The sequence below is a fragment of the Natrix helvetica genome (genome assembly GCF_964273705.1).
Source record: "Natrix helvetica genome assembly, chromosome: 9".
NCBI lineage: Eukaryota > Metazoa > Chordata > Lepidosauria > Squamata > Natricidae > Natrix > Natrix helvetica.
Window position 1 is genome coordinate 18,821,588 of NC_138560.1, and position 13,617 is coordinate 18,835,204.

At 42.5% G+C, this 13,617-nt stretch overlaps 1 protein-coding gene across 4 annotated transcripts in view; it reads left to right on the forward strand.

Annotated features, from left to right (window-relative positions):
• COL8A2 (collagen type VIII alpha 2 chain) overlaps nt 1-13,617 on the forward strand; it is a 249,830-nt gene that overhangs the window by 138,233 nt on the left and 97,980 nt on the right. The window contains exon 1 of one of the 4 annotated variants that reach the window (XM_081962034.1): nt 1,185-2,428. The exons of the other annotated variants lie outside the window; for them this stretch is intronic. The gene's annotated coding sequence lies outside the window, so the exon portion shown is untranslated. Of the gene's footprint in view, nt 1-1,184; nt 2,429-13,617 lie in introns of those variants that run through there. 4 annotated transcript variants of the gene reach the window in all.

The window sequence follows — 13,617 nt, forward strand, 5'->3', positions numbered from 1 at the left end:
GGTATTTATTCGCAGCTAGAATTCTTCCCCTTAATTATAAGATGAGTTGTATTCAGGGCGGTGGGCAAAAGAAGACCGCCAAAGAGATCTCCATCCAAAATTATGGGTTTTCTTTTATTTTTGGTGAATCTTAAAACTCAGACTTGGGTTTGGAGAGCGGTTTTTTGAAGAGCTATTGTCTAAGAGCAGAAGTTTTCCAAGCTCCGTCTTAACATCCCAAAAAAACTGGGTTGTATGGTTGCCAATAAATCATTCTTGTCTGGAAAGGCTCCCACAGATTCTCCTATAGGAACTGCATATTATTTAACATGCTTGTACAAGTAGCACCAAACCATTAATCAAATCCTGAAAAATTCTCTATGGATTCAGGGTTGGGCTTCCAGGTTTTCCTGAAGCCCCGTTCCGTAAAAAAGTAGGGTTTGCCACTGCTTTTGGCTCACTTTTAAGTAGAAAGAAGTTCAAGACTGGATTCATACATCAGAGGTGATATTCAGCAGGTTCTGACCAGTTCTGGAGAACCGGTAGCGGAAATTTTGAGTAGTTCGGAGAACTAGTAAATTTGACTTCTGACTGGCCCTGCCCCTATCTGTTCTCAGCCTCCCGAGTCCCAGCTGATTGGGAGGAAATGGGGATTTTGCAGTATCCTTCTCCTGGAGTGGGGAGGGAATGGATATTTTAACGTATTCTTTCTCTTCCATGCCCACCAAGCCACACCATGCCCACCAAGCCATGCCCACAGAACTAGTAGTAAATTTTTTTGAATCCCACCACTGTACAACATGCTTAACCAAGTCAGTTAAATCCAGGGTCTGCATTCGAATAAGAAGCTGAATGTGATCAGATTCAATCTTGGTTAGGTCAAAGATCTGTTTGCATTTGGTGAGGGGGTTGTAAGAATCCATACCTGTTGTATGGTGCATAGTTTAATTGGTCAGCCAGTTTAAACCTATTGCGTGAAGGTAGCATTGTGTGTTAATTCTGTTTAGGCCAATAAGTGTCATACAGATGGAAGCCATATGTTCAGACTCTCAAAGTAAAAAGTCCTGGAGTCATTTTGCACTCTGTCCACCAAATTAAAAGCACTGACCGGAGTCACACATTGCATTAAAGTCTCTGTGTTTATGCTTAGTTTGTTGACAAACAACAGTTGGTTGCGTTTATGAAACAGGTTTAATCAAGAGGTGCATAAATAGAGATTGAGAACCCATGGCTTCCAGTTTGTAATCTCCATTGTACAAGTAGTCCTCAATTTACACAATTAGGACCAGAATTTGTGTTGCTAGAGATGCAGTGGCTCAGTGGCTAAGACACTGAGCTTGTCAATTAGAAAGGCCAGTGGTTCAAATCCCTAGCGCCGCCTAATGGAGTGAGCTCCTGTTACTTGTCCCAGCTTCTGCCAACCTAGCAGTTTGAAAGCATGTAAAAACGCAAGTAGAAAAGTAGGGACCACCCTTGGTGGAATGGTAATAGCGCTCCATGCACCTGTGCCATTTAATCATGCCGGCCACATGATCATGGAGACGTCTTTGGACAGCGCTGGCTCTCTGGCTTTGAAACAGAGATGAGCATCGCCCCCTAAAGTCAGGAACGACTTGCACAGAGGAGAAAGAGAGGAAGGGGAAGTAGAGAAGAGAGGGACGATAGAGGGAAGAAAGGAGGTAGGGAGGAGGAGAAAGGGAGAAGAGGCAAGAAAGCAATGGATAGGATATAAATATGGTGTAGGGAGAGCAGAAGAGCCAATGACAGTCTTTGGGGGTTGATGGTAAGAGGAATTGACACAATATTGAATAATACAAAATAGTGTTGGTTATGATGTAATGGTATGCATGTGGCTATTTGTATGAAAATAAAAAAAAAAAAAAAAACTTATTTCAAAAATAGTGAACCAGATTCAGGGCAGTCTTTTCAAGTTTACCTTTCAGGTGTTGTGGCCTTCCAGGTGCAGCAAAACTGGCATTGAGACCCTTCCGGGATTTCGGGAGCATTGCCAGTGTAAGCAAAGGGGGGGAATGTGGAACAGGGAGAGGCTTCCGTGGCCTCCTGATCAAAGATCCCATTGGGAATGGAGTGGGAAAAAGTCAAGGAAAAAAGCAAAAAAAAAAAAAAAAAAACCACCAGAAGAGAGGATCCCGGGCTGGATTTTAAAAAAAAGAAAAAAGAGGTTAATGAAGAAAACTAGGAGGAAAACGGGTCACATGCTTTAAACCCACAAAATCCTTATTTAAATCTAGGCTTGTCAATCATCCTGAAAGGGCAAAACAAGGGCAGGAAAAGGGGAGCAGCTGAGCTCAATTCAAGAGGGTGGAGTCTCTCTGCTAATGGGGTTTTATTTATTTGTATGGAGGGTGCGTGTTTGCTATTCTCCTGCAAAAGGCCACTCATCCTTTGGGCTGGGAGGCGGAGGGACACAAGTGGCTCAGCTCTGAAGGTGCGTGTCTTTTCATTGTGTTCTTTGCCTGCTCGCTCTTCGGAACCAAAACTTTCCAGCGTTTGCAAACGGAACCCCAGTTAGGACTTGCTAGCAATGACTCTGAGTAACGGGGAGAAGGTTGGGTTCTTGCTGCTTTGGGAAAAGTGGCCTCAGGGCATTTTGTTTCGAATGCATTATTAATGTGGCATTCCATAAAATGTCCTTTTTCTGGGCTGAGTCGAATAACCTCCCTTGTCTTGGGTCCTTTTGGATGAATTTGCAATGAGAACTTCTGGCCAGCCTGGTTAGTTAGGGGTATATCAGTTTGAGGAAGACAGCATGCACGCAAAATAGTAACCCAGGGTAGGCACGATTAAGAATTATTAGCGCTTATTGCCTTTATTTATTTAGTTAGTTTGTCAAACATGTATGAGATAACAGGTATAAGTAAAACACAGACATGAACACAGGAAATGAGTATGAATAGATGGGGACAGTAGGACAGGGATGGTAGGCACGCTAATGCGCTTATGCACACCCCCTTACAGACCTCTTAGGAATGGGGTGAGGTCCATGGTAGATAGTTTAAGGTTAAAGTTTTGGAGGTTTGAGGATGTAACAACAGAGTCGGGTAGAGCATTCCAGGTATTGACCACTCTGTTGCTGAAGTTATATTTTCTGAAATCAAGTTTGCAGCGGTTTACCTTGACTTTGTATCGATTGTTTGCCCGTGTATTATTGTGGTGGAAGCTGAAGCAGTCATCGACAGGTAGGACGTTGTAGCAGACAATTTTGTGTACTATGCTCAGGTCAGACCGAAGGCGGCATAGTTCTAGGTTGTCCAAGCCCAACATTTCAAGCCTGGTGGCATAAGGGATTCTTTTGTGAGCAGAGGACTGGAGGACTCTTCTCGTGAAATACCTCTGGACTCACTCAGTTGTATTAATGTCTGGTATCTGCTTACCATCCTAACCCAAAATACCACGATTTTGTTTACTAAGCCAAGATTTGCTTCAGAAGAAGTGGGTGTAAGGAATAGGTGACTTGATACTTTGCACAACTAATGGCTGGAGGTAGAGAAACTGGTGTATGCTTATCTGTAAATTGTCATCACGGTTCAAATTAGAGTATCACTTTATGATTTGAGTATAGTTGAAGACATAGATGGCTTGAAGGAGCAGTGGGGAGATTATATGGATTATCATGTGACAGCATAAGGCAAATGATGTCAGTTTGCACCCTGAGATTATGACATGTGTCTTGCCTTCTCCCTGGATACTACAGGTTGATGGATATAGATAAGTACACTGGTCTGATTTCATCTCAGAGGCACAAGATGCAGTGACCCTTTTGCGATCTTACGCTGGCCATCTTGCAGATTTTGACTTCCCCTGGGGATACTGTCGGATATGTTTGTTGATATTTCAATTTGTAAATCAATTCCATTAATCTATAAATATGATTCCCAATTATGCATTTATGCCCCTGAATTTTTCTACTTTGTTACTCTAACTTCAATAGAAGCCAAGAAACCAAAGATTTCTAAGGGAGCATTTAGATAATTGACTCTGTTTCTTGTTCAACTGGCACATGTCTGTCTCATTTCCCAATTGTAGTATTGTTACTTTAGTGGGGTAGGGTGGGAAGCCAAATGTTTTGGAACCATATATAACAACAAATGAATCAAAGAACCACCCCAGGAATGCTTTGGGGTAGATATGGTCAAGATGGCCTCAGGAAACCTGGTTAGATTTTTGAGGTTAAGTTCTGACACATAAGAGATCTGTGAGGATGAGACCCGCTTTAGAAATAGCTGGAGGTTCTTAAGCTGCTTGAATATTTAAATCTATCACGCCTCATTTGTGAAAGGAAAGTCGTATAGCAGAGACAATGGAAAATAGGAGATTTTGTCTGCAGGGCAGGGATGGGAATTTAAAGGTTGATGACACGGAAGTGTCTTGTTTTTGTGCATTGGTGTGTTCTTTGTCTTAAGGGCTAGTTACCGTAAACAAACTTACTGTTGGTAGTGCATGAAGTCAAAGTAATTGGATGAAATCCAAGAGACTTGATAAGTAAATAAAAAGGAGTGGGTACACAGGTGTCAGGGACTGGAATGGTATGTGGGAAAGATTATGACAGACAGGACGAAGAGATGCTACCTGGTCAGATAAGAGGTCTGCAGTTGGATACCGGGTCAGACAAGAGGCTCAGAATGGACACTCCCTTATTTCTCAGGCTGTGAAAGTGACAGCGGGAGAACTGTACTTTTAGATTTGCAAAATTCTGTTGATGTTGCTTTACAATAAAGTATAATGAATGTATCTTGTTGTGTTTCCTCCCTGATCTACTTGGTAAGGCCAACATTAATCTTGCAAGTCTGAAAGTGTGCTGACTGGGGAATTCTGGGAGTTGACGTTCACCCATCTTAAAGTTGACAAGATTGAAAACTCCGGGGTAGCTCTCACAGGGTGATTGTTGTTGGGGGCGGGGAGGAGGAGGCAGTGATATATTTGAACTCTAGAATAAAAGGCAGGCTATAAATGGGAAGGAATGAATGGGAAAAGCTTGGGAAGAATATTCATGAACAAAGGATCCTGGGAGAGAATTAGCCTGTCACTCTAGCCTTGACGAGGTAACAGGCAGAGGTGGAATTCAGCCAGTTCTGACCGGTTCTGGAGAACCTGTAGCGGAAATTTTGAGTAGTTTGGAGAACCGGCAAATAGGCTGGCCATGCCCCCGCTGCCTCCCAGCTGATCTTCTTTTCTTGCCCTGAACAGGAGAACGGAGCTGGAAAGCAGGTTAGTGGGGTAGGGAGAGAATGGGGATTTTGCAATATCCTTCCCCTGCCATGCCCACAAAGCCACACCCACAGAACTGGTAGTAAAATAATTTGAATCCCACCACTGGTAATAGGAGAGTAGAAGGATAAATATTTTGAAAGTGATCCATCTGGGTTTTGGAAGGCTTCTTGTTGCATACAGAGAAAGAGAGAATGCCATGAGGCTGCAAAGTCATGCCTACATCAAGATCTGTCTGGCCATGGTCCATTCACATGGGACCCTGAATCCAAATGAAGGAATCCACTTTCCTAGTGGCTTTCTTGCAAAGAAATGGAGAAATGCTACAGGTAAGATGCCATTGAACAAGGTCCCATCCTAGAAGCAACCTCCAGGCAGGGTTTGCTCAGCAATTGCAGGGTCTGGCAGGGTTGGGGATGATATGCCCCAGTTGCTTGCTAACCCACCTCTCTTAAAAAGTGTTTTAGATTGAAACAATTTTGTCTTCCTTCCTCCCTCGATGTCAATTTTAAACAGGTAATCCTCGACGTATGACCACAGTTGAACAATAGCAATAGCACTTAGACTTATATACCGCTTCACAGTGCTTTACAGCCCTCTCTCAGCAATTTACAGAGTCAGCATATTGCTCCCAACAATCTGGGTCCTCATTTTACCCACCTCAGAAGGATGGAAAGCTGAGTCAACCTTGAGTCTGGTGATATTCAAACTGTCGAACTGCTGGCAGCCGGCAGTCAGCAAAAGTAGCTTGCAGTACTGCATGCTAACCACTGCACCACCGGAGCTCTTTGAGCCTAACATATCTGTTGCTAATTGAGACAGTTAAGCGAATTTTGCCCTTTTTTACACCCTTTCTGTCCATGGTTGTTTAAGTGAAACACTGCGGTTGTTAAATTAGTAACACGGTTGTTACACACATTTGGCTTCCCTGTTGACTTTGCTTGTCGGAACGTCCCTTAAGTTGCTCACAAGCCCTGGGGCCGTCATAAATGTGAACCAGTTGCCAAGCATCCGACTTCCGATTAGGTGACCATGGGGATGCTGCAATGGTTGTAACGTTGAACGGTCACTAAACAAACTGTTGCAAGTCGAGGAGTGTCAGGGGGAAAATTTCACCCTGAAGAAAGTGAAGTCTAGGATCGGGCTGATTTCCAACAGCATATGCATTAAGATGTGAAGAAAAAGAATAAAAGTCTTGGGAAGCATATTCTAATTAATAAACAAACTTTAATTACAAAAATAATAAAAGTAAATAAAACAAAACTAACTAATTGTTACATTTTGATAAAAAAAGTTCCGTCTGCCAGCTTTCTTGGCAGCCGGACAAAAGTTCAGCAGTAGCTTTCTCTTTCTCTCTCCTTCTCTGGAATGTGTGAAGACATGCGCAATAAATCACTGTCAGATAAGAACTTTTATGACCTGCGCAATAACTCTTTCTCAGTTTAACTCTTCAGTGTCAGTTCAGTCAGTTCATGTCTAGCAAACTTTTTAACGTAGTGACAAGGAGTACCAGTAGTAATCGTTTTATTTTTATTCATTTATTTTCGTCAAGAATGTATTAGATAAGTAGAAACATGATTATGAATACATGCAATGGATACGAATAAAATGGAGACAGTAGGACAGGGACGGTAGGCACTTTGGTGCGTTAATGCACGCCCCTTACAGACCTCTTGGGAATGGGGTGAGGTCCAGAGCATACAAAACCTTTGCTAGACCAATTCTCGAATACAGTTCTTCTATCTGGAACCCGCACTGCATATCAGACATTAATACTTTTGAGCGAGTTCAGAGGTATTTCACGAGAAAAGTCCTCTGCTCACAACAGAATCCCTTATGCCACCGGACTCGAAATTTTGGGCTTAGAACTACGCCACCTATGGTCTGACCTGAGTGTAGTACACAAAATTGTCTGCTGTAACGTCCTGCCTGTCAATGAATACTTCGGCTTCAACCACAACAACACACAAGCACACAATAGATACAGACTCAAGGTAAACTGCTCCAAACTCGATTGCAGAAAATACGACTTCAGCAACAGAGTGGTCAATGCCTGGAATGCTCTACCTGACTCTGTGGTTTCATCCCCAAACCTCCAAAACTTTAACCTTAGACTGCCTAATGTCAACCTCACCCCATTCCTAAGTTGTCTTCTCTCTCCTTCTGGCCCCACAATTGCGAAGGACTAGGACACAGTTTTTTGGGACACCTCGCTGGCAGGTAATTTTAGCCTTTTCCACCCTGCTTTGCTATTCTTTCTTCCTTAAGTTGAGGGAAATTCCTTGGCGGCTCCCTTCCCTTTCATTGCCGAAATGTAGTTTAATGTAAACCTAGCTCTGAGGCAGCTTTTTCTCATTTTTAAACTATTTCATATCAATAGCTGGCCTAGCATTTGTTTTCTTTGAATCTGGGTTGGAGAACTGGTCTACATTTCTCAGGATATCTCTTTAGGAATCTTGGCAGAGGCCGGGCCTGTATCTTTTGAAAAGACTGTAAATGTAAAACAGAAGGGAGATATTAAAAGAAGCATAAACAAGTTTCGTTCCCTTTCCCTCCTTGCTCCCTGTCACCACCACCTTAACTTTAGAAATAGGAAAAGAACGAGGGTTCAGGGCTGAGAGAAGAGAAGAGAAGTGAAACACATCAAGGGGGTTCGTTTAGCAGGGAAAGCTGTAAGAAAAACAGATTTTCCCCTCTTTTAACCCTGGAAAAGGGACGCGGTGGCTCAGTGGCTAAGACACTGAGCTTTTGTCGATCAAAAAAGTCGGCAGTTTGGCAGTTCGAATCCCTAGCGCCACGTAACGGAGTGAGCTCCTGTTACTTATCCCAGCTTCTGCCAACCTAGCAGTTCGAAAGCAAGTAAAAAATGCAAGTAGAAAAATAGGGACCACCTTTGGTGGGAAGGTAACAGCGTTCCCTGTGGCTTCAGCGTTGAGTCATGCCAGCCACATGACCACGGAGATGTCTTTGGAGAGTGTTGGCTCTTCGGCTTTGAAATGGAGATGAGCACTGTCCCGTAGAGTCGGGAATGACTAGCACATATATGCGAGGGGAACCTTTACCTTTTTAACCCTGGAAAAGTGTCTTCATTTCTCTCTTCCTCTTCCCTTTTCCTTCAGCCTGTCTTAAAAGCAAAACCTTTTGCATGTCACAAAATCTCCCCCCTTCTAATGTGCTCATGGATGGGTCCCGCCATGCTTCAGGCAGGAGAGGAGAAAAGAACATTTGGACTGGGGAGGTGGTGGGACAGAAAAGAAAAGCATCCCTACAGGTTTGAATGCCAAGCTCCATTGTCCCACAATAAATTTCATATGGAATTTATTTTCAGAACCATAGTATCTTTTTCCAAAGTCCATGGGATGGAGTTCATGAATGTATTTATATTTGTAGAGATGGCAGGCTTTGGAAAGAATGGGGTGGGGGTGAGGGGTGGGGGCAGAGTCATTTACTGTAAATCCTAAATAGGAAAACTAGGTAGCTGGCTTTTATCCCTTCTTTGGAACATTTTGTCTATATTATTAACTTGATTGCAAGATGCAAAACAGTGATTGCTTGTGTATTGCTTTTTTAAAAAAAAGAGATTATAAGGGGAGGAAGCCAGGACTTTGCATGCATTTTTCATTTACTGGGGTGGTTTTTCAAGGTCCAAGTCTATTCTACAGCTGTAAGATTTCCTGGTGCTTTAATCCAAGTCCTAACCAGGTCTGGCTCTTCTTTGGCTTTTCCAAATCAGCCAAAGTCAGCTTGGTATGGTCTCTGGTATGAATGGCATCAGTACTCAGAATGATCCTGTACATCATATTTTAGGGGCTGCCACAAAGAAGAGGGAGTCAAACTATTCTCCAAAGCACCTGAGGGTACAACAAGAAGCAATGGGTGGAAACTAATCAAGAGAAGCAACTTAGAACTGAGGAGAAATTTCCTGACAGTTAGAACAATTAATCAGTGGAACAACTTGCCTCCAGAAGTTGTGAATGCCCCAACACTGGAAGTTTTTAAGAAGATGTTGGATAATCATTTGCCTGAAATGTTATAGGGTTTCCTGTCTAGGCAGGGAGTTGGACTAGAAGACCTCCAAGGTCCCTTCCAACTCTGTTATTCTATTCTATTTCTATCATATCTGGTATACATAATTTATTGGGTTTGGGTCAGGCCTGGAAGCCATCGTTTGCATTGGGCCTTCAGACCTGCCACATTTAATGCTGTGGGAAATTGGGAGGGGGGATTATATGGGGTGTGAGAGATATAGTCAAAATAACATTCCTTTCACAGAGAGTCAAGGAGTGGTGTGACTGGGAGGCATCTCCAGTTTTGGATGGTGCCTGATTGGGCCATATGATGGACATATATGGGTGCTGGGCAGGGACTTCGTTTGGGTGGGGAAAACCTGGAAGCTTTCAGATTCGGGTTTTCCCAGATGTGCCAATATGACATCTCTAATAAAATAGAACTTTGAGGAACTTCAAGCCTCAGAATCTTCTTTCATTGGGGGATGTTACTTGAAACCTTACAGTTTGTTGATCGAGTAGCACTTGATAAAGTCACTTGAGGGCAACACTGTTGGGTTGACTTTATTTAGAATGATTGATTTCAGATGGTAACTAGTAAAAGAAACGCATGTCCTTTGAAAGTCAACTGATGGAATTTAATTTTTGTAGTTTCTACCAAAACAGAGGGATACTTTGCTATAGTGGTTAAAACACCAGGCTAGAAATTGGGAGACAGTAAGTTCTAGTTCTGTCTTAAGCACAAAGCCAACCGGGTGTCCTTGGGCCTTTCATTCTCTCTCAGCCCTAGGAAGCAAGCAATGGCAAACCACTTCTGAAATATTGCTAAGAAAACTGTAGGGACTTTTCCAGTCAGTCGCCGAGAGTCAACGCTGACTTGAAGACACCAAAACAAAGCAGAAGGTCCCCTCCTCTGCCTCTTTCTCCCTCTTTCCCATTGACAGCACACTCTAGAAACCGTGATTCATTGCGTGTTCCGGCCCAGTGCTAGAGATGAATGTCCAGTTTTCCCACCACAAAACCCACTTCTCCTAGCCTTTCCAAGAGGATTTCTTGAAATTGGAAGTGGGTACAACCTTGTGTGCAGCTTTTGGCCTGTTGTCAAAAGCTCTAGGCAAGAAACCAGTTCAAACTTTTAACAAGAGCCATCTGCCCCTTCGGAGTTGGCAAGGCAAGGAGAGAAGGAGAATGAGGAGCAGGGCGGAAGAGAAAGATAAAAATGACACACAGAACTAGTGAGAACGAGAGAGAAATAAGGGCTCCTGTAGAGCTGTTATCTACAGTTTGTTTTAGAAGCCCAAAATGACCTGGTTTGTACATAACACTAAGCCCCGATGAGTAGCTCCACACAGAGAAGGTCAAATTTCCATTGAATCAAACTTGGTGCATTTCAGAGACGTGACTATGCAGCTTTCCAATATGGAAGTGGTTGACCAAAGCCTTATCCTGGATTTTTTTTGGGGGGAAGGGTGGATAAACATGTCCCCAGTTCTAGTCATCAGTCTAGTCTAGTTATCCTAACCAGAATCAGCCATGCCTAGGTTCTTCAAGATCTCTTTAAATTCTGCCTCTGGTGTGTCTCAAGTCAAGAGGAAGCAGTCCAGAAAAAGGCTACAGGGGATAATCCACGCCCACATTATTTCCAAGAAAACGACACAAATGTCACATCTAAAAGCCCACACATCACATAAAATGGGATATATGGGTTGTGTCAAGCCAGCCACAGAACAGCAGAGAGTGAGAAAAGCGGTGGCTCATCATGACCTTTGGCTCAGAAACTCCAAACATTGATGCCAGTTAAGAGACTCTGAAATTGAACGTTAATCTGTCTGGAGGACACCATGTCTTTCTGAAATTGACGTGGCTCAGTTGTGGGCAAGATTTTGGATCCCTCCATTTGTACTAAAAAGAACAACTTATCATGTTCAATTGTGGCTTCTTCTACAGTCCAGAATGCATTATAACCGATCCTTCATTTTTCTCTCTAGCTCCTTTTTTGTTCATCCTTTTTTCCTTTGGTGATGAAAACCTTCTCCTCCTTTTGCTCTGAATAGGCTGTTTTCAGTAACTGGCCCAGCAGTTGAATTCCTTGGTTTTAATTCTTTCATTGTTTGATAGTCCACTCATCTGCCAGTAAAAATAGAATTATTAGTAATGTCTCTTGCATGTCCTGTAGCAGAAAGTTTTTGTCCTCTGTAAGAAAAGCCCAGCTTGACCCCAGTGACTTAAAAAGGAACAAAGAACTTGGTTCCATCTGCTTGGCATGACTGTTACTAGGATACTACTGGTTGTATTGTTAGTGTATTAAGATTTTGCTTGGTCACTCACTGGTGAAATCTTACTCTCTTAAACATCTACATTTGAATCAATTGCCTTTTTTTCCTTTTCATTGCTGCTTCATTCATCCTCTGTTTATCAATTATTTTCATTCTGAGCATACAGTACATTTTCATGCACTGAATGAATAGAATTTAGGCTCTTATAAATTATAGAATTTTATAATCCAGATTAATCTGGATCTCCCTCTGTAAAGCTTCCATCTACTGGTTCTTGTTCTACTTTCAGCAACTATAGAAAATACATCCATGCCATCTTCCTGTTACAGTCTTTCAAGTATCTGAAAACTACTATTTTTTCTGTTCACAGTCTTCCCTTCTCTTCCCATAATTTATTGTTATTTAATTCGTATTTGTATTACGTATACTCTTGATTTAAATTCTAAACCTTTGGACATTTTTTCCAATTGTTTTCTGATTTTTCCCATTAATTTACTTCCTCTCACTTCTGAATTCTTTCATTTTTCCCACCATCCCCACTTAACAGCTTTCTGTTGCCCCTCTTGTGTGAAAGGGCCTTAGAAAGGTTTTATCTTGAATTACGATATATATGGCTAAGGAAGAAACTATGGAACAGATTGTAGAAAAACAGAACAACAATAGTTTCTGAAGGTGTTTTCACAGAAAAGGTTTAAATTAACTTGGATTAAGCCCATCCATAATAAAGGTTTATATCAACATAAACTGAGTTTCGAAATATACATCAACAACAATAGAAAAAGAAAGGGGGAGAGGAGGAGAGAATGAAAGGAAGATGGGGGAAAGAAGAAAGAGGTAAGGAGAGGAGGATGAAAGGGAGAAAAAGAGAAAGAGAGAGGGTAGGAAGGGGAAGGGGAAGAGTAGGAGTAGGAGAAAGGGAAGGGAAGAAGGAAGGGGAAGGAGAGGAGGAAGGAAGAAAATAGAGAAGGGAGGGAGGGAGAAAAGGAAGGGAAAACAAGGTGGTGTTACAAAAGGAGGAAGGGATGGTAAATAAAGCAACCCAAATTATATATTATAACCTATTAAATGAAATAATAAATATATAAGAATGATAAATGTAAAGAAGAATAACAACCGTGTGAATGTATACTTAAAATGGTGTGTAAGAGAATAAACTTCTTTGGGGAAAAAGGGTTTATATCAATGAGAAGACATATTAGTATAGTTCAGTCCACCTCAGATGGCATTGAAACACAAGGAAGTTTACAGGGGTGTTCAACCTTGGCAACTTTAAGACCTGTGGACTTCAACTCCCAGAATTCCCCAGCCCACCATGCATCAGAGTGGCCACACCATACCATACAAGCTGCCTGAAAACCACCTTCTACTGCCTCAAGGTTGTTGTGCCAGATTTCTTAGTTTAACAGTACAATTTCATCAATTTTCCAGGTGATGAATAGAAGAGAATAGATGGTGTTTCTCAACCATCTCAACTTTTAGCTTTGTGGACCTCAACTCCCAGAATTCATGGCTGTCTAGGGAATTCTGGGAGTTGAAGTCCACTCATCTTAAAGTTGTCACGGTTGAGAAACAGTGGGATATAATCATATGGGAACATTTTCTCTTGGGAGGGCTGTCTCTCCTTCCCATCCATATCTATAGTCCTCTTGCTAACCAAACAATCTGAATATTTTAGGTCAATATGAAAACTGTTTAAAGTTGCCCAGGTTGAGAAGCACTGTCTTAGACTGTTAAGAACATGGGTTGCACCACCTAATCCCCAAACATTGCTTATCTCTGGGGTAATGTGTTGTGTGGATCAGTGGTGGGATTCAAACTTTTCTACTACTGGTTCGGTGGGTGTGGCTTGGCTTGGCGGGTGTGGGAGCGGAAGGATACTGTGAAATCTCCATTCCCACCCCACTCCAGGGCAAGGATACTGTAAAATCTGCATTTCCTACCTACCCCACTATCCTGCTTTCCAGCTCCGTTCTCCTGTGCAGGGCAACAGAAGAAGACCCAGCCAATCAGCTGGGACTTGGGAGGCAGCGAATAGATGGGGGCGGGGCCAGTCAGAGGTGGTATATGCCAGTTCTCCCAACTACTCAAAATTTCCGCTATCGGTTCGCCAGAACTGGTCAGAACTG